At 39.2% G+C, this 21,765-nt stretch overlaps 1 non-coding gene across 1 annotated transcript; it reads left to right on the forward strand.

The window, feature by feature from the left end:
• The first annotated feature begins 18,229 nt into the window (after positions 1-18,229).
• Positions 18,230-18,425, forward strand: LOC114679908 (U2 spliceosomal RNA). Its single transcript, XR_003731998.2, has one exon. It is a non-coding gene; the product is annotated as a U2 spliceosomal RNA (small nuclear RNA).
• Positions 18,426-21,765: the final 3,340 nt, after the last annotated feature.

The raw sequence follows: 21,765 nt of genomic DNA on the forward strand, positions 1-21,765 counted from the left end.
TACATTTTAGCCTTTGCAATTTTATCATTTTTTGTTGTTGTTGCTACTTGTTTCATTTATGTATTGATTAATTTTGGATTGTACTCCAGACATCATGAATAACATGCCCAGGGTACAATCCTGTTAAAATCATCCAGAGAATGTGGATGTTTTATTTTTACCAAATGCTCGACTTAGTTAAGTTTAGATTGTAAGTTGTGCCTTCTCCTCTGTAGGATATGGTTCAATCAGGTTCATCCTCCAAATATTTGCTATACTATTTAAGTTTGGCTCATGTGTGAATAGCTCAGAAGTTAGTCAGACTTTTGTGCAGGTGGTTCAATTCAGTTCTCCAATCTTTTATCATTTTAGTTTGTATTTGTTCCACATGCATACACCCCAGGGACTGGGCTGAAAGACTTCTGTGTGCCTTTCAAATCTCTTTTCAGTTCTCTAAACCTTAGCTAAACTAGTGTGTGTCTGTCCTACACGTGTAACTCAAGGGTTAGGCTAAGACTTGTATGTGCTTATTCACAGAATTAGATGATTCTTTTCTCTCCCTTTCAGCATCCCCCTCAATAATCTATGACCTTCAGGGATCCCTTTCTCTGGTTCCTTTGGCCAGAAAGATGGGGTTTCTCTCAGATTTTAGCTGAAGGTTCCACCCCTGCTACCATGCTGCCCATGACTGGGCATGAGAGAGGTATTGCATGACAGAAAGAGAAAAAAAAAGTGCTAGGTAAGTTAGCTCTGTGTAGTTGCTTCTCCAAATTTTGACCCCACTGAACCTGCTTTTGTTTACTTGTCAAAGTCCTCAGGTAGTTGTTTCTGCATTTTGTCCAGAGACTTTAGCTGTAATTCATTACTGGAAGGAATTGGCTAAAGTGGGCTACATCATCATGCTGGTACAGGAGCACCTTTGACCCCCTTCCCCCACCACGACCACATAGAAGGTTTCAAATAAGAGAAGTTAGTTGGTTGCTATGTGGGAAGTGATATGACAACAGAGTTGTTGTTAAATCATTTAATCTGAATTACAGCTAAAGGTGACCTGAACTAAGGGATTGTTACTGGAATAGAAAACAAAAGTAGATTATGAGTAAGAATTGACAGAACGATAGGAATGATGGGATGTGATAGGTGGCAGAGAGCAGGAGTCACTGGTGAAGGCCTAGTTTTGATTTAGTTTGCCATTTATTTGGCAGTGTTCTTCATTAAAGTGGTGAGAATATGAGAGAAATCTTGGGAGATGGGTGGGAAATAGGATTTTCGATTTGAACATGTTAAGTCTGGGGTATCCATGGGATAGTGGAGATGTTTATGAGCAGTTTATAGACTCACTAGCATACAATGGTCGCTCATACTTACAATGAACAAATTAAATTAAAATTTGCCTTTAATAGAAGGGTGCTATGGGACTATCTTTCAGTCTAAACTTAGGCTGTTATGATAAGTTTCATTCTCCCTCTGCTTTACGTAGCAACAAGACTTTTGATAAACTACAGAAGTTATTGACATTTCACTTCTCCCCAGTACCATCAGTCATTGTTTAGAATTTAAGTATTACAAATGCAATCCCGAGATTAGTGAAGGCATTGCCATTTTTTGTTCCACTCAGATGTTTTGTTTTTTCTCAACTTTGAGACTTTGGGGATTTTATGGATGACATGATACAAAATGACTATGTACTTGTAGTTGTGTACGAAGTACTAAAATAATGCCTTTTGATTGATTCAAATTTACATTCACGATGGCCTGATAAAAGGAACTAGTTATCTGCACATCACAGAAAGTAAGGTAGCAACTAAAAATTGTCAGTAATATATAGAGAGAGGCAAATGAGGGTTTACTAAGTGAAAAGGGCAGAAAAAAAGGCTAATGTTTATCGAGTCTTTTGAAGGGCCAGCACTTTCATATCTGTTATATAACAGCACTCAAACTTCATATAATCACTTGAGATAGATATTATTAGTTCTACTTTGAAAGTGAAGCAACTGAGACGGAGAAAATCGAAACATTTGCTTATTATCAAATGCCTAGTCAAGTCTAGCCTCAAACTCATGCTGGAGGGTCTTCAAATGAGATGTTGGAAGTTGTTGCTGTTCTGGCTATGCTGTTCTGGCTACGCTAGCCTACAACAGTGAGCAGTTCAATAAAGGATTTGGGAATATCAGATGATTTAGGTATTCCACTTCTGCTGTCATAAAAACCTAGTGGCAAAGTAAGAATTTATGACTAAGGTATTAAAGCAAAGCTTCTATCCATTATTTATGACTGATCAGTTTCATAGCCCTTTTGGCTAGAGGAAAAATTTTCTCCGCTTAATTTTATCCAAATGTATCAAGGGCTGTTTTTGTAAGGTCCTAGTAAAGACATCACGCCAGGAAACTGTGAAATAAAGGCTCAAATTAAGACTCATGTGATATGCTATCTTGACATCTGAAGAAACTGGGAGGGGCTTGAATGGCCTAACTGTTAAGTTCTTCACCTGTCTCTGCTGCCACAGACGTGATTCCCTAGCCAAACAACCCTCCTTATCAAGTAGACCAGATACAGATCCTATGTATCTCATAGTAATAAGTTTCAGTTCCTTGCCAGCCTGTGGAATTATTAAATAATCCTATCACATCCCTCTTTGGGAACCAGGGGTCACTGCAACCTTTTGCTGCCATAGATCACCTCCCATAGACCTGCCATTTCACTCTGGTCCTGGGTGCAATCTCTGTGTTTCTCCACATGACATGCAGTGTCCTTTTCCCCTGGGAGGTGGGTTTATGTGACTAATAAATGGATGATGATCTCATCTTCCAGTGTCAGGTTGTGTGTTTGGCCATTCCCATCACTCTAGGGTAGAAATCTCTCCCTTGTTAATGGAGTGAATATGAGGTGATTAAAACAACACTCATCAAGGAATAATAATGGTTAAGTGAGAATGTTGATGTTTTATTTCATTGGCACAGGAACCATCCAGAGAGTCAGCATATTAGTTCGTTCTCACACTGCTATAAAGAAATACCTGAAACTGGGTGATGTATAATGAAAAGACGTTTCATTGGCTCACGGTTCTACAGGCTGTATGGGAAGCATGGCTGGGGAGGTCTCAGAAAACTTACATTTATGGTGGAAAGTGAAGGGGAAGCAAGTATGTCTTACATGGCTGGAGCAGGAGGAAGACAGGGAAGTGGGAGTTGCTACATACTCTTAAACAACCAAATCTCATGAGAACTCACTATTATGAGAACAGCAAGGGAGAAATTCACCTTCATGATCCAATCACCTCCCACCAGGGCCCTCCTCCAACACTGGGCACTACAATTCTACATGGGATTTGGATGCGGACACAGATCCAAACCCTATCAGTCAGAGTATCCCTGAAGCTAACCCCAAAAGTGACCTCTTACTTCATGGATGCTCTGAATAAAAGATCAGGGGAAGATGAATAAAAGACTTCAAGAAGCCTATCTTGTTTCATTGTTCCTTCCTTCTAAGAGTAAGGGGAGAAATACATAGGTGAAATCTGGAGTGGTAGATCTGGGAAAAATACAGCGTAGTGACTAAAGGTGCAGACTCCGGACTCAGGAACTGGCTTCACTGAGTTCAAATCCTAGCTTCCATACATACAAGTTTTGCACCTTCGGCAAGTTTATTTACATCTCTATGACCTATTTGCAGTACTTGTATAAAAAGGAAACAATTATACCTAATAATATAATTGGTAAATGTGGTGAAGATCATAGAACTTTAAATAGCAAAGTACTTATTACAGTGCCTGCTTTTTGCTAAGTGTTATCTGATTAATAATGCTGGTGTTTCTGTCAGTAATAGTATTAGAAGTAGAATTATTAGGTAACCATTATGTTGAACCATATTAAAATAACACTTTTTAGTTAAAAATGACATAAAATACAGGCAATTTCTTGTGATCAGCTTCATTCATGTACATATTCTTGGTGTTAACCACTGAGAAGAGAAATTCTGAAACTTCAGGTTATTATTGATTTCTTACTCTGGAGAAGGGTATCTGATATGGTTTGGCTACACGTCCCCACCCAAATCTCATGTCACATTGTAATCCCCACGTGTCTGAGGTGGGACCAGGTGGGAGGTGATTAGATCATGGGGCTGCTTTCCCCCACGCAGTTCTCATGATAGTGAGTGAGCTCTCATGATATCTGATGGTTTAAAAGTTGGTGGCAGCTCCCTACCCCCACCTGCAACCATGTAAGATGTGCCTTGCTTCCCCTTGACCGTCTGCCATAATTGCAAGTTCCCTGAGGCCTCTCCAGGTATGCAGAACTGCGAGCTAATTAAACCTCTTTATAAATTACCCAGTCTTAGGTAGTTCTTTCTGGCAGTGTGAATATGGACAAATACACACAATCTCTAATAATATCCATAATAGAAGTTCAGTGACCACAGGGCATGAAAGGCATGGTTGGGTTCCTGGTATACAAACAGAGATGGGGACTTGTATGCAGATAGAAGTCTTGTATCACCCACTAAGTGATAAAAAGGCTGTAAGCTTTGTGAGGTTCCAAGGGAAGAAAAGAGCTTTGCAGCACACAAGCTGTGGTGTGAGCAGCCCTGCCACTGCAGTGTGACCTGGCAGATAAATGATATTAGATGCATCAGTGGTTGGAAAAGATGCCAAGGGAACAGCAAGTAAGAAAAGGTATCTCTGCACTCCTGGCAAAGGTAATTAGCACTATCATCAGGAGGAGGTAAAACACAGAAGAACAAGTTCAGTAACCATCTGGATGCCTCTTTCTATACTTGTGCCTAATTCATGGTAAATGAGCAAGTGCAGCCACCGTAGCCTGAGAAGTACATGGTGACTACGGGCATGCAACCCTTCAGAAATGAGAATCTTGGTCAATCTACCCTCCCTCCCCCCCACCCCCGCCCTGCCCAAGGAAGTTACCTAGACCTGCAAAGGCGTCAGCTTAGGATGAGGGAGATCTAGAATGGCTAGTAGGTTTGTCTTTCCATTACCTATATCTTCTTGCATCTCATGAAATAAGATCTATGTCACTAACCTCTGTTAAAATAACTTCTTAAAACAAACTTTGTAAGCTCTTTCATAAATTCTTTAACTTAAGCTCTTTTAAAAATTCTCCATTTATTCCAAACTGAGCCAGTTAATAAAAATGAGAAAAAAATGAGAATTTGGAGAAAATTTTGTGATGAGAACAGACTGTAGAGCTCAGCGGTATCTCACATTTTTCCAGTCCTTTCAAGTAAGGCTGATGCTCTTGCTAAATGTAAAATCCTATATTAATTTTCCATATTTTACACTACTGCATCATTTCTGAAATCAGTAGAGTATTGGATAATTTAAAACACTAAAATATGCCATTTTTCTCATGCCGATAAACCAAAGAAAAATCCACTGATAGAGATGATAACAGTGTGAAGAACATGACAGGGAGATCAGAACAGAGGAAATAGCATGCTAATGACATTCAATATTCTCCCTGTGTCAAGTCATCAGCATTTTTATTGCCACTATTTCTCAGCATACACTATTAGAATTTATTGAGTCAATCTGTCTCCATCACCTGTGATATAATATATTTTATTCAATAAGATATGAAATAATATTTATCTTTCAACTCCAATGACTGGCTTTCAGGACAATAACTGCTTATCAACCAAGCATTACAAGAGTAGGAGAAGTTGTACATTTTAATATCTGACCTGAGAGTTGTCATTTTAGCATCTGCACATTTGGTATTAAGAAGAGTGCAGACTTCAATCCAAGAAATCACTCAGATTCAACAGTTATGGCAAATGATGGCATCAAATTATGTTCTAAATCAGTAGCACGGTGAAGCATACTACATGAAGTTGGGGAAGGAAAAGACTCGACTCTGAAGTTGACTCTACAAGACAGTTGTACTAGAATCTCTATACCAGAAATAAGAATTAAGCTCACGACTGAACTCATTCATCTCATAAAAAAAAAAAAAAAATGGGAAGGGAATTTTTTTTTAAATGTCTCAAATAGCCCTCATTTAAAATTGAGACAGAAATGAATCTGTAAGTTATGTTTTCAAGTTGTCTGTCTGAATCTGGGCCATTCAGAGAAGCACATTGTGTCTGATTTTCCATGTCAGCCACTTGGAAGCAAAACTAGACTGTTGATGGCTGCGTGGTTCTTTGGAGGGGGCGTGTAGGTTTCAGTCATCCAAGCGATAGAGTTAACCAAGTTCCTAGCTTTCTGCACCGTTCAGCTCCCTGGTGGTCTGTCACCTCAGGTAATTTTGAGAGAAGAAAGAATTGAGTCTTTTATTCCCCTACGTGCTTTGATAAACATTTATTTCATATCCACTTTTTTCAAGCTTTCTCCTCAGAAACCCCATGTCAACGTGTGACAAAGAGGTGTCACAGCACTGACATGATTGAGTTGGTATTTGGTGGTTTCACCTCAGAAACGAAGGGGTCCAGAACTCCTGCTGGTAAAAAGCACTAATTCATCTGCTGTTAGCTTTACTCACCAGGAAGTCCCCTCTCCCAGTCAGAGAGCATAGAAGTGCACAGAAGCTACTTCCTGTCAGGCAGTTTATTGCTTGACTGTGTCAGCCTATTGCCGACCTGCATGAGTGGGTCAGGCAGCAGGTAAAATACAGAAATATCTGCCTTCCAACAAAATGTTGAGATGTCCTCTCAACACGTGTCCTGGTGACACCATATGTGCCAAAGGCAGCCATCTTTACCACTCTCTGCCTCCTTTTTTTTTTAATTGTAGCCTGAGTTTTATTACAATTAAACAAATTTAAAAAGTCAACTTTCTATGCCCCAATCTACATGTGCTTATTAATTTTATTGCATATTAGAAGAAAGTGGGAAAATGTGGATTTGAAATCATCGTATTTGAATTTGAAACCCAGTTGAGTTATTTACTGGCTGTTTCATCTTAAGTGAACTCCCTCTGAGCTGCATTCACTTTGTCCTTAATGCCTACCTTTAAGGGCCCATGGTAAAGATAAATGAAATCATATATATAAAGGAATCGCCTCTCTGTGTGACTCATAAGTAGGTGCACTTGCTTTCCTCAGATTGGGCAAAATGAAACAGCTAAACTTTTAGGTTATATTATTCTCTCAAAAGAAAACATAGGAGAGTGTTGCTCGTTGGTTCATTTATTTACTTATTACTGCACAGGAAGAGGGAGACAGGAAGGAGGAAGTGTGGTCAGGAGAGATCATGCATTAACCCCATTGAGAATTGCTCTAAGTGTGTGTTTTGTGTATCCTACTTATATCTTCTTGGTGTCCCCATTTTAAAAGCACGTCCTTTCTTTACTTTGCCACTGCACAAGATGGTAACAATAAGATTAAAAGGAGTATATCAGGTTTAATATTTGTCTTGAAGCTTTACTGAAGTCAAAAGAAGGTGTTATATTCCTGGCTTAGTGGGAGAATGCTTGGCACTGGAAACCTCAGCCTCAAATCCTTGGCTGTCCTCCACAGATTTGAGGTTGCTTTGTTGTGTGTGTACTTTTGTGTATTGGAGAGGAAGGGGAGGTGCTGGAATTGGGGTGTGTCTTTGGGGAAAGTGAATGGAGTGGGGATATCTGATAAAGAGATGTGCGGGTTTGGATGAGTTCCCAATTCTTGTGCTCGGGCTTCAGGAATAGACAGTCTTATGTACAAATGTTAGCTCTACCAATCGAAGCAGGTAATACTGTGGCCAAGTGCTTCAACCACAAGGCCCTTGACTTACCTGTTGGTGGGGGAGAAGAATATCTATCTTATGGAAACTAAATGAGGAAAAATACATAAGGTACATGGAGCAGTGACTGTTCATCACTCATTACATGTTAGTTTCCTTTTAAAAATGTGGCTTCTTACCTTATATCCTGATAGAATTGAATCAGGGAGAATGACACTGTGACCTCTATTCCCCTTGCAAAAATGCTGAGCAATGAAACAGCCACTTTAGACCTTAAGCTTTCTCATAGACAATCTATCTCAAAACTTCTCTCCCATTAAATAAAACTACATGTCCTTGGACCATATGTCCTGATTAGATGGTCAAATGATATGGTTCTATGAAACCCAAATGACAACCTTTATTGTATACAAAAATGAACAGTCCAATTAGTCATCAAGACTGAAGCCAGCTCCCAGTCACTCATATGGCCCTAATGGAATGGTAGGTTACTGGATATTTATTTAATGAGTTATTGAGAACCTACAAAGTGCCAGACACTGTTCTAGGTGCTGGGGATACAGAAATAAATAAGAGGTGATAAGTCCCTGAACTTCAGAGATCACAGAACAGTAATGGAACCATACAAACTATCAAATACCTGCATGAAGTGGTGTCTGGTCCTGATGAAATTCTCAGAATAAAACCAAGGCAGGATTCAGGGATAGACAGTAAGGGAGGGGAAAGGTCTACTATAGATAGGAATGGTCAAGGAAGTCATCTTGGAAGAGGTAATATTTCTGAGATCTTAATGAAGTGAAGGAGAAATCCAGGCAATGAACTGGAGGAATAATATTTCAGAAAGAGAGGACAAACCAACCTGATATAGGAGAAGGCTAATACAAAGAATACTGTGGTTGGGGCTTGAAAGAGCCAACATATGAGGAAGAGAGATCAGACAGGTAGGATATGGGTGATAGAGAGGTATTAGTCCATTCTCACACTGCTATAAAGAACTACCTGAGATTGGGTTATTTATGAAGAAAAGAGGCTTAATTGACTCACAGTTTCACAGACCTAACAGGAAGCAGGCCTCAGGAAACTTACAATCATGGCTGATGGTAAAGGGGAAGCGAACACTTTCTTCACGTGGCAGCAGGAGAAAGAGAGTGAAGGGGGAAGTGCCACACACTTTTAAACCATCAGACCTCTTGAGAACTCACTGTCACAAGAATGGCAAAGGGAAATCCACCCCCATGATTCAGTCACCTGCCACCAGGCCCATCCTCAAATTTGACACGAGATTTGGGCAGGGACACAAATTCAAACCATATCAAGAGATAATCAGGAACCAGAGAGAGCCAGGCAATGTAGACTGGGCTGAGCAATGTGGATTTTATCCCAAGTGCAACATAAAGCCATTGCCAGGTTTAGAACCTGAGACTGCTGTTATCTCTTTTATATTTTACCAAAATTACTCTGGCCACTCCATGTAGAATTGACTATTAGTGAACAATGATGTACACATTTCTGCTGTAAGCATTGTTTAGTCAATGCAGTGTGACTCAATGGTGAGCTTGGATTGTGCAGCCACTCCTCACCAGTGGGCTGACTCTAGGCAAGGTACCAAACTTAGAGCCTTGGTGTTCACATACATAAATTGGGAGGAAGATGACCCACCCCCAAGACTATTCGGAGAAGGTAATAAAGGGCAAATGTGAAATGCTTGGCAATGTGCCTGGAAAATAATAAGTGCTCAAAAGTGTTAATTCCTCCTTGCTCCTCATCTAATGACTCTTCAATTATTCAATTACTTAAGGGTAGTTAGCCTTTACCATAAGCAAGCTGCTTTGGTTATTATAGAGGGTATGGGATCTCACGTCTTCCCTTGGAGGACTCTCAGCCCAACAGGATTGGTGGAAGGTAACACGGAAAAGTAGCAGGGCAGATCATTGTTAGCCAACCAGAGTAATTGCTAATGTCAAATGATGCATGGAATGAGTTCCAGGGAAATTCATTGGAAAGACAATGACCACAGTGGAGTTGCCAGGGATGCCTTCGAGCCCCTGTAAACCTCAGGGCAGTGAGTGAGGAAAGGGCAGTTCAGTAAGGCACATGTCGAGCAACAAAAGATACTTAGTAAACAGAGTGGGACAGAAAAAGTATTACACTGGCAGTGGTAGAAGATAACGCTGGAAATATATGATAACTCCAGGCTGTGGAGGCCTTGAGATACTGGGTAAAGATGCTTGGTTTTTTGTTTGTTTGTTTGTTTGTTTGTTTGGTTGGTTGGTTGGTTGGTTTTTTAGACGGAATCTCACTCTGTCACCTAGGCTGGAGGCAAAGGCACTTTCTCGGCTCACTGCAGCCTCCGCCTCCCAGGTTCAAACGATTCTCCTGCCTCAGCCTGTTGAGTAGCTGAGACTACAGGCACATGCCACCATACCTGGCTAATTTTTGTATTTTTAGTAGAGATGGGGTTTCACTATGTTGGCCTGGCTGGTGTCAAACTCCTGACCTCATGATCCACCCCTCCTCGGCCTCCCAAAGTGCTGGGATTACAGGCATGAGCCACCTCACTGGCTGTTTCATCTTTATATTCCATGACTTGCAATTACCAATACTAAAGGCAATTATCTTGAGTTAGAAACTATTCCATACGTATGTTGTTGAGCTGAGATGAGATGAAGGGACTGATTGCCCTCAGGTGCCACAACATAAGAGCATCCCATTACTAGTGATGTCTCTGTGTGAACAAACACATCTCCCATTCTGCAACCCTTGAGTTAGACGGGGAGGAGTCATACACAAGGGGTTGTATAGTCAGAGAAGGTGAGGGAGTAGAGCAGGTAGAAAAGCATGTAAAGAGTAGAGGAGAAGTTTTTGCCCAACCCTGCAGCCAGTGTTTCATGAATGACCGTGCAAACACACAGCCATGGGACCTCATAATGAATTTTTAACACAATAAATCATTGTCATTTATGAAATTGTCACTGGTGAAGAGAATAGCCAAAACATTCTTTGTTTAATTTCTTTGATGCATGTTACCCATCACTAGGTCAAAAACATCATCATGGGTTCTTCTAACACAAATTTCAGAAGGCTGTGTGCTTCTGGACTGACAGCCGCCTATTAATAGGTGTCTGGAAAACCTATTTTCTGTTATATTTGTTAATAAATCTTAGTAAAGCATGAATTATAAAGAAAGGTAATGTCTTAGCTAAAGAAATCAATAATGCTTTTAAACACAAACTCATTAGTATTAAAGATTATTCCCATTTTTCATTATATTGAGAAAGAAAATGATAATCATACCAATGCATGACATCCATTGAACTAACATGATGTTAAATGCATTGTCTAAAAAATTCAAATGCCCTGTACAAATCAGACATTATTTATTTACTGCCCCTCCTCCCAGCAATCCTTCCCCCACATAGCTACAATTATTTCCAAAGGATATTTGAGATAGCTTATAAAATATGCATACAATGCACTGAGACAAAAATAGATAAATCAAGAAATCAGAGAATCATGTATTACTATTAAAAATAGCATGTCATATAAGTGAGAAAAGGAACAATTAATACATCATCTTCTTTGGAAGTGGTTGCTTTTCATTCCATAATCTAAAATACTCTATAGATACAATCCTATTAATAGTCCTATTTTTTTGTCCAAATAATTCATTTTAGAAAAGATTAATATTCAACCAAATATCAAATAAGTTGAGATGACTGTAGAAATATGAAACATTCTGAAAAACAGTTTTCAGAATATCTTGTAGGTCATTTAATCATTATATTTTCACCAGTGCAGGTAAGCAAGCATTAATAATAATACTTGACGACAACAACAACTAAGTCACTGAAATATTGTTTGTGCACACCAATCCAGAGCCCCAGTTATATTCACATATATTCACAGGGATTCACGCATATACATAGGCTTGTGTTTCAGTAGGCATAGTTCTATGTTTACTTGTTTTGTGTAGAGAGACAAAATTTCCCCAGAAGGCAACTACGGAAGGAGACTATCACATTTCTTAGTTCTTGTGGTGTGCAAGCCAGTACTGCTCCGAGACAAAACTGGACGAGTGGCTTTTTGCCAAAGCAGGATTTGCACATCCTGTGGCAGCTACTTCTCCTTACCTGTGACCACACCCCAAGGTAATTTTAACCAGCTCTGGATTCCTTACAGGTAAAAGTGTGAGGTAGAGACAGTAGTCTCCATGTACTCATGCCACTTAGGGATAAGAACTAGGGGTATGAAAATTGTGCTAATGCTTTCATAAGCAATGCATAGCTATAAAGTGTTCCAATGCAACCCACTACTCATTCATCCAATCAAAGAATACAATCCACAGAAGTCCCTCAAGAAAGCAAAGTATAATGTTCTTAAAGCATCCTAAAACGTTAGTGGTAGATTTGGCCTTCGTGGTGAATTTCACTTTAAATATTTATTACAGAGTATTGCTATTTTTTCCCCTTTTTCCTGTTGATCTTCAAAGGAGCATATTTTATTAACAAACCATGGATATAAAATATGAAATCAAGATCACCTACTGCAGAGAAGAAGCCAAACATCACTAAAAAGGATTAGTTTCTTTCACTGTCTAGAAATTTTTCATGGAAGACCTTGGCTGGCCTTTTGATATTAAAACTTCCTAACAAGTATTACACAGGAGTTTTAAATTAGAACTTGCTGTCACAGAGACAGTTATAAACTGTTAAATATGTCCTTTCAATGCTAAGCTCCTGTAAAGTATGCACATGGCCACAGCCAAGAGGCTCCCTGACAAGTAGCAGGGTGAGATCACAGAGACGTCTGCAAGCTGCCTGCGAGGCCCTGCAGGTGGCCCTGTGTTGTATGTGTCTGTGCACGAGTGTGTGTGCGTGCTCAAAAGAAGCTACACATTTCTGCTTCTCAAATCAGAGATTTCCTTCCAATGAAAACTTCTAATGAAAATGCATGCCACATTTTGTAATGATATCTGCCAACCAAAGAGCGATGTTAAAACTCACGTTTCATGCATTGGACTAATTTAATGTTGCGTTTTCTCAAGTAGCAAGAACATAAAACGTCATTCTATCCTATCCTTACATATAGAGTAGAGACTCATAATTTTACACACTGTAAAAGTTATGGGTCATCCTTTAAAAACGTGTTTTTATTATTTCTTTATCATTCCTTTTTACAAAACAAAAATGTAATGTACGAGGTCAATGGCACATCATAGAAATTGGGCAGGGAAGAGGGAAGAGAAAGAAAATTTAACTTTTTACTTCTTTTATTTCATGTTTTATTTTGTTTATTTGACATTTTCCAACAGCAAAAGTCTCCTCCAAGGGCTTGTTCTGGAGGTTGCACAGTGGACTCTGCTTTTTCCGATCTGACCAGTAGAGCCCAAAATTAGTAGTTAATTATAGTTTATATGGCCACTTTGACCAGAAAGAAAAGAGTAGCTTTGTTACAGTCAATGAAGTATTTAAAGCTATGCCCAGGATGAGGATGGGTTTATTAAACACTTGGGTAAGCAATAATAAACTTACATTGATTGGGAAACTCGATACATTTCTTTCATGTGCTGCTTACAAAAAAAAAAACAAAAAAATCCAGGTGGAATTGAAAAAAGGAACCCTGTTTGAACATACTAACAGTACCCAATTCTCTGCAAGGCCAACAGACTCTCCAAAACCACGAGATATTCCTACATCATGCTGACTTTGACAAAAAGGATGGATACAGCTTAGATTATAAAATAATAGGTAATATGTCTTGAGAGCCAGGCCCGGGCTCAGCACTTTACCTGTGGATAAAGGTTAAGTAAATTGCCCCAGGTCACAGAAAAATAATTCATACCAAGGGAGTTATATTTTACAACAGGATCACTTAAACTCTAAGTTTCTAAATTTACGTTCTTCGGACTATGTAAAGAAGGATGCTGCTTGTGTGAATGTGAGCTTTTTATTTTTTTAAAAAAAATTCAAATCATTCTTGGATGGTCTTTCTTCCAAAATGAAACCTTGTTAGGAGACAGCATCCCCTTCTATCTATAGAAGCCAGAGAGACTGGAGGCTCATTTTCCCAGCTTCCCCTGTTGTAGGGGCACAAGCATGGGGCCAGCCAGTAGCATCCCAGGACATGAATCGGGGGCCAATGACGCTCACAGGTGGAGCAGAGAACCATTCATTTTGGCAGCAGCAGATGCAGCAGTAGCAACATCTAATTACCTAGGTGTAGAGAGAGCTGAGGTGCCAGAAATGGTGTGTAGGTGACAGGAGACAGAGCCAGGAGGGTTTGGTGATGGTGGACAATGTGCTGCAGTATCTGAGCTCATCAGGGCAAGAGTGATGTGCTTACAAGCCTAGTCCTGACTGCTGCCCACTTTCTATTTGCCTCTATTTTCTATGCCTGATGCTTCATTCTTCCCATTTCTCTGGTGGCTCAAAAAACATGTATTCCCTGTTTAAACCCACTAGCTTTGGTTTGATGCTTGCAACTGACATCTCTGGTAAGCACTAGATAGATAATAAGGTATTGTGTTCATCTATTTCAGCATTCAACAAAATAATAGAGTTTGTTGTATTTTGCAGAACAAGATGAATTTTAATACTTTGAGTCTGAAGAATGACATTTAAAGTTTCGTTATTTCTGCGCTGCATCTCACCCCTAGCAATCCAGCTTAATGCATGTATGGTTAAAGGCAAGCACTCTAAGCCCGCTACTTTTGAGCCTGCACACCCTCTGACAAGGGTAAGAGAAGGACGTCAACATTGTCATGCTTTTTAGTTCTCTCCCAGGTGAACTAAAGGAGAAACACTGCTTGAGCAAAGGGTTAGAATGAAAATGAAACTGGATAACATAAAATGCAAACCACTTCCTTCTACTTCCTTTCTTAACTCTAATTTTTTTTAGTACCAAAAAAATCACCACCAATACCTTTATAATACTCATTCATTCATCTCTTCATTTATTCTTTGCCTTGGATGAGCCATGACCTTGTCTGCTTAGCAGGAAATGTGGGAGCAGACAGCAGAATAACGATCCCACAAATACAGTATCAAACGGTTCCATGAGCTCCAAAGGAAAAGTCGTGGGGAGTTTGACTATTTATGATGGGAGGAGGCATCTGGTCTAAAACGGAATGTCCTGAAAGAATTTCTGGAAGAAATTGCATAGGAACAGAGAGGTTACTTGGGTATTATTAATTATTAATAGTTCTTTAGATATTAGTTATTAATAACTATTATTAATAGTTGCTGCCATAATAAATTGATGCAAACTTAGTGACTTAAATCAATACGTATGTCTTATATCCCTGGAGGTCAGAGTTGGAAATGAGTCACATTGGGCTAAAATCAAGGTATGGACAGGACTCGTTTCTTAAGACTCTAAGGACAATTCATTCCCTTGCCTTTTCCAGTGTCTGAGGCTAGGTGGGTTCCTTGGCTCATGGCTCCTTCCTCCATCTTCAAAGCCAGCGGTGTAGCATCTGCTCTCCTTTCTGACCTCTGCTTCCATCCTTACATCTCTGTCTCTCATTCTGACCCCCTCCTGCCTCTTTCTCATAAGAAACCTTATGATTACATTGGGCCCACCTGGAGAATCCAGGATAATCTCCTCCTATCAAAATCCCTAACTGAATCACATCTGCAAAGTTCCTTTTAGTGTGTATGGTAACATACTCACACGTTCCAGAGGTCAGGATGCAGAAGGGGCATTCTGGGCAAAGGGAATAGCCTGTGCTAAGGCACTGAGACAGACTGGGGGGTGGTGCATTTGAGCAATGAAAGGTCAAGTGGAGAAAATTAGGAAGAATGTGTCATGAAAGAGCTTAACAGGAAACAAAAATAGGCCAATTGGCACAGGGCCAATGTTCACCATCTTCTACAAGGTCCTTATGAATTTTGTAGAGAGAACATTTTTCTGATCACTGGTGGTTTTGACTTCCTTGATTATATGAATTAATTTAGTTTAAGCATTATCTCACTTTTCTGTGCACACTGCACTGGACCTTTGGTGCTTGTGCATTTAGAAAACTTTGGTGTACATTTTTGTTTGTTCATTTTTAGTATGTGAAGAGGTCATTGGGAGGTATAATATGTTTGGAGAACAAAATAAAATAATAACATCAATTCAATACATTGTTACAATTCTGAGCTTCTTCCTATAAGTCTCAGGAAACCAATTCTTCTCCAGATATCCTCAAAGACTCATTCCAGGAATATTCACTCAATTTGTTTTAAAAAAGATACTGGTGACTTTGGCATTGGCAAGAAGCATAGTTTGTCTTCCAAAAGAAACCACTCTGTGCTACAACTGACTCATGGTGTTGCCAAAAATCCACTTGTGACCGCTTGTTGCCATTCTCACACTAGTTTCTCAGAGCAATGGATCTGGAGAGGTTGACTCCAATCATTGTCCTGGGTCTCTTGTTTAATATCCTAATAGTGCATCTGTGAGCTACTTCCTCCTTCAAGCACTCTCTTCCACTGATTTCTTCCAGGGGTAAAACAATGCTCTTTTGGCGCGCTCTGAGCCCTCACATCCTGTTCAACTCAGCTGTGACATGTTGAGGGACCTCAAAACTCAGCCCCAAGACCCTTATCTCTTTTCTTTGTACAAAACATCTTGTACGCTGATTGCTTAAGTCATACTTTGGCTCAAACATCCCTTTGAGGTTTAGACCCAAAACTCATCTTCACCAGGATGTCCGCCATGTCATTGAATGTCCTTCAGCTCTTTACAAAGTCATTTTCCAAACTTGGCTCTCGTCATGATTCTATTTCATCAGCCATCCATCTAGCTGGGTTGGTCAGGGACTTGATTGTCCTTCTTAATTCCCTTTTCTCACTAATGTCTGTCTCTTTTCTATTACCAAGACCTGTTGATTCAACCTCCTACATGTCCCTTAAAAATTCCTCATTTTTCTTCATCTTCACTGCTATTGTAGCCCATACTTTCTTTCACTAGAACTACCAAAAATCTTCCATTTCTTTATATGTAGCAAGCTTCTGTCTTTCCCCAGGACCTTTGCACATGCTCCTCTCATCACTTAGTTGACTCAGATTTTCGATCTCAGCTCTATAATCATATCCTTAAGGAAGATGTAGTTGACCTTCCCATCTAAATTAGCTCCTTTTATTATATGTATTTATGAGTCCTTCTTCTTTGTCCCACATTATTTAGTGTAAAATTTAGGTTTATTTAATGGATAATTTATTTAATATCTATCTTTCCGACTAGGCTATAACTTGCGTAAGAGTAAGACTCTATTTTGTTCATTAGTACACCCAACATCTTGCACAGAATTAGACATACAACGATACACATAATCATATATTTTGTTAATGAATAAATAAATCAGTAGCTCAGATAATCATAATAATATTTAACCTAAGTGAGGAATCAACAAACTTTTTTGTGAAGACCAGATAGATAGTAAATATTTCAGGCCCTGTGCTCTTTACAGTCTCTGTGGCAACCATTCACTGCCGTCATAGTGGGAAATGAGCTACAGGTAATCTGTAACCAAAAGGGCACGGCTGTGTCCCAATAAACTGTATTAACAAAAACAGGCTGCAGGCTGAATTTGGTCCAAGGGCTTACTTAGTTTGTTGATCCCTAATCTAGGCTATTGAGTCCTTAAATAACTCCACGTAAAGAACATTACATTGTTCTTTTGGACTCTGCTTCCACCTTTGACAAGGGTCAAAGAGTTCTCCAATTCACATTACTAAATAGTACTTTTAGCATCCTCAGCTTAATAAGAACTGCATTTAAATTTTAGAAGCTCTCATGGTTTCCTTCTAGAAAAATGAGTGGATGTTCGCTTTTATTTTCACCAAATGGCCATACCTGGTGGTTTCCTAAACCAAAGGAAGTCAATAGTGAGGGCATTGAGGGTTTCACCTTCAGAAAACTAAGGTAGTAGCTACTGCCAAATGACGCTAAGCTAATGGAAAATAGTTTTTCAGTAACATTACTATTCATGAATGACTGCTCCCTCTCATCTCAATGGGTGTGGATTGTATTTCCCCACTCCATGGTCAAATGTCTTGCTTTGGCCAGTGTGTTCCAGTGTCAGGTGTCAATTCCAATGCTTTAAGAGATTGTGCTGCTTTTCTCTTGCCCGTGATGGACACCAACGTTCTAGATTGAGATAGATCTATCATCCTTGAGCCCAAGGATAAGACAACTTGGAGTACAATTGCAGCCTGAAAATAATGACTATGTAATAGAAATAAGAAATACATGTCTTGTTTTCATAGCCATTGATTTAATGGAGTCAATAGTTACTTTGTCTTACCATAGCCTATACTGACCAATAAACTGGAAATTTCCTGTTAGTCCATTTGAGCTATTATAAAGGAATACCTGAGACTGGGTAATTTATAAAGGAAAGAGGTAATTGACTCATCGTTCTGCAGGATGTACAAGCATGGTGCTGGCATCTGCTCAGCTTCTGTAGAGGCCTCAGGGAGCCTTTTACTCATGACGGAGGCTAAGCGGGAGCAGGCAGTCAGTCACATGGCAAGAAAACTAGCAAGAGAGAGAAGGGGGAGGTGCCACAAACTTTTAAACAACCAGATCTATGGCTTCTCGACCTTTTGGCTAAGATCCAGTGTAGTATCTGTTCTTATCGGTTTAATATCTGATATTAAACCGATATTAATCCAAGGACAATATATTAAATAGATTTTGGAGCAGAGAGATGGAATAGAAGCTTGCTCCATCCACTCCATGCATCGACCTGGTATTGCAGTACCTCCAGGAACAGTGCACCCCTTCAGGGTATTAAAAAAATAAAATAAAATAAACAACCAGATCTCAGGTGAACTCAGAGCAAGAACTCACTCATCACCAAGGGGATGATGCAAAGCCATTCATAAGGGATCCATCCCAATGACCTAAGCATCTCCCGCCATGTCCTGTCTGTCACACTGGGAATTCCACTTCAATGTGAGGTTTGGAAGGGACAAATATCCAAACCATGCTACCTCCCTACTCAAACATAAAACATCATATTTAGAAAAGCCATTGTTGTTGAGACATAACTATATTCTACATTGATTTGAGAAGGCCCCTAATTATAGCCAGCAATCATATGATGAGATTAAATTGAATTGACGAACAGATTACATAACAAAGGGGACAAAACATGTTTTGTGAAAACACACTTTAAGAATTGAACCTAGGCTGGGTGTGGTGGCTCACGTCTGTAATCCCAACACTTTGGGAAGCTGAGGCAGGCGGATCACTTGAGGTCAAGAGTTCAAAACCAGCCTGGCTAACATGGTGAATCTCCGTCTCTAAAAAAAATACAAAAAATTAGCCAGGTGTGGTGGCGCGCAGCTGTAATCCCAGCTATTCGGGAGGCTGAGGCAGGAGAATCACTTGAACCCATGAAGCAGAGGTTGAAGTAAGCCTAGATCATGCCATGGCACTCCAGCCTGGAGGACAGAGTGAGACTCTATCTTAAAAAAAAAAAAAGAATGAACCTACATTAAATTATTTTACAAACTCTCATAAAATATAGATTTGCAAGCTTTCCTAAAATCTCAGAATATCTGACACAATTAACTAACATTTCTATATAGCAAGGAAGGGCTGAAGCTGGGGTTTGACCACCCCTTTAAACAAGGCAACCACTATCGAGTTTGCCACAGCCCCTTTCCATTGTCATCATAAGTAGAAATGCCATCCATCAACTTCCCCTGAGCCTCCACTTCCCATCTACCATGCCAGGCTTTGTATCTGCTGGACACCAGGTCTGTAACCTTAATCAGTAAGACTCTTGAGACTAGTGACTGTGCCTTACTTATTTTTGCACCCTCAGCCCTCAGCACAGTGCTTGGAATGTAAGACATGTTCGATATATGCTGGTTGTACACATAACTGCAAATGAACTTCTGTAACTAGAAGCTTCCATGGAGTTAAAAACTTAATGATCAACTAGGCTTCAGATTTACTTTGAAGTGATAAGCATATCAACCCATATAAATATTAATTAAACCCAAACAAATATGGAAGAGAATATGTGTATGAGATGGGGTAAACAGAACAGGGAGGCTGACGAGGTCAAAGGAATGCATATATGGTACTGGCAAGTTCTGAAACCTGCAGGGTATCTTCCAACACTCAGTTGAACTTCAAAGGTTTTTAAAAAGCAAAAAATGTAAGGACATTTTCATTCCTGATATTTAGTATCATTTAGCATGAGACTCTTGCTCCCAGCCAGGAATAGTATGGTTCATTCAAATCTTAGGAAGAGAGAATAAAATTTGATGTCTGTGAGCTCAGAACTTTAATATTAATCACAAAAGCTATATACTTTTCCCAAACCTGCTGTATTTCATTTCCCCATCCTTCCCTCTCCCCACCCTCCTCCTTGGTCCATTATACTTTATTCTCTTCTTGGGGGTGGGTGGCAGAGGGAGAGGTAATTCATGCTACATCTTCAGACTGTGTGCAGAATGTGCCTCCCTTCAAGGTGTATGGCAATAAGTGAAACTCTTCATTTAAGGGGAGAGAATAGGATCAACAGCAGGCAAAAAATTATACACGCAGATCAGCAGGATTGTGGTCAAAAAGGATCAAGTACAAACAGATCACTTTGACGTAGCATTTGTTTACTTTCTGATATATTTAAGAATAAATATGAAGACATGCACAAGATTCTGGAATTAAAATTGGAAGACTATGGTTATGGGTTTTTTTTTAATTCACAATTTTATTTCTTTATAAAAATGAAATGATGGAATTAGGCTAAATTATCCTGTTAAATTAAGAAATATATAGGCAGTCATTTTAATTATATTTTATTTTCATTGTATATTTGACTTCATTTATTTACCACTATTACCACTTGCAACATTTTATAAAGAACTGCTTTTAAGTAGATCTCTGCATTCAACTTCATTCTCTCCAGTAGTCTTACCATATATCTGCATTATGCATAGTTTTGCAACAGGAGAATCACAATATCTTATAAAAAAAAAATAAACTCAGTGAAAGGAACTTGCCCAGAGTGCCTGTACTTTATTCACAGGTGAATTTCTATTGTCCATTATCATTTATATCTAATATGAACCATTCTGCACTGCTTGCCTCTAATCCCCATGCTTGTTAAGGAGCTTAAGAGGAGAATCAGTTGATTTCAAGGCCTTTTGGAGTTCAAGGGCAAAGTGATTATTTCCTTAAAGGAAAAAAGATCACGGACTCATCACAATTTCCAAAGTTCAGCTCTTTTTTGTTTCACTAATTAGAAGCCAGACCAAATGCATATCTGGAAGCTTTTATACAAGCGATCAGCCCTTTGCCCTGGGACCAATTACAGAAAAGTGTCTTTTACACATTACTGTCTGTGACTATCTAGTGTTCATACGAGCTGTCATGTTTCACCATGAGTCATGTTAAAACCATATAATCACGTAGTTGAAGAGCTAATGATATGTTTGCTCTTCTCAGTTTAATTTACAAACATAACTGCACTCATATGCCTATGGCTTATCTGTAGCTTAAACAGGAATTCATGTAAATATACATAGATGTAGACATGTTAAAGGGCATTATTTAATTGTTAAATGAGATCATGCTCTTCTATCTGAAAACTATAAGCTTCTATGTCTAATTCTATCCATAGCAATAGTTTTTTCTTGCAAAATGAAAGCAAAAGTTTTATGCATTTATAGAGAGATTGATCTGGATATCAACTTGAAATGTGTACTCTTTTCCTACACATTTTAGAGAGCTATTAATAACACTGGTTATGAAGAGAGATATATATATATATCTTAAATGTTATATACATATATAAAAGTATGTGTATGTGTGTATATATATATATGCACATACATTTTCAACTGTATTAGTCTGGGTTCTCCAGAGATTTACTATAATAAATGGATTCACATAATTATGGAAGCTAAGAAGTTCAAGATTGGCAACCACCAGGCTGTGAACTCAGGAAAGCTAGTGGTACAAGTTCCAGTCCAAGTCTGAGGCCAAAGGTGGGAGGACTAATGTTCCAACTAAAGACAAAGAGAAAGTATTTTTTTTCTTACTCAGCATTTTATCCTGTTCAGGCCTTCAAAGCATTGGATGAGGCTCACCCACATAGGAGAGGCC

Source organism: Macaca mulatta, chromosome 7 (assembly GCF_049350105.2).
Source record: "Macaca mulatta isolate MMU2019108-1 chromosome 7, T2T-MMU8v2.0, whole genome shotgun sequence".
Lineage (NCBI taxonomy): Eukaryota > Metazoa > Chordata > Mammalia > Primates > Cercopithecidae > Macaca > Macaca mulatta.